The sequence below is a fragment of the Trichechus manatus genome, unplaced genomic scaffold (genome assembly GCF_000243295.1).
Source record: "Trichechus manatus latirostris isolate Lorelei unplaced genomic scaffold, TriManLat1.0 scaffold00081, whole genome shotgun sequence".
Lineage (NCBI taxonomy): Eukaryota > Metazoa > Chordata > Mammalia > Sirenia > Trichechidae > Trichechus > Trichechus manatus.
In genome coordinates, this window is record NW_004444017.1 from 7,102,890 (window position 1) to 7,103,279 (window position 390).

The following is a 390-nucleotide window of genomic DNA, read 5'->3' on the forward strand; positions in this document are numbered from 1 at the left end:
TATGAAACGCCAAACGATTGTAAGATGCATCCTAATTGCAGAGATCTTACAATGGTGTAAGAAGAAGCATGTATTCTTGGAATTGTCGACAAACGGCACGTATTCAAAACATAGAACACATCTTTAAATGCTAAAACCCACAACACAGATGCACCAGATCCGCACCGATGACTTGTCCGCGGCGGCTCCGCACTGCGTCGCTGGGATTTACCTACAACCCCAGCCTCGCCTCCGCCTTCCCGCCAAAGCTCGGCCCCGCGGGACCAGCCTCTCGCTGAGTTTCGCTTTCCGTTCGGTGGGAAACGAAAGCCGAGGAGCTGCGGGCGACGGGGCGGGGCGCGGGCGGAGGCAGAATGGGGCGCACGGCGAGGCGCTGGCAGAAGACAGGCA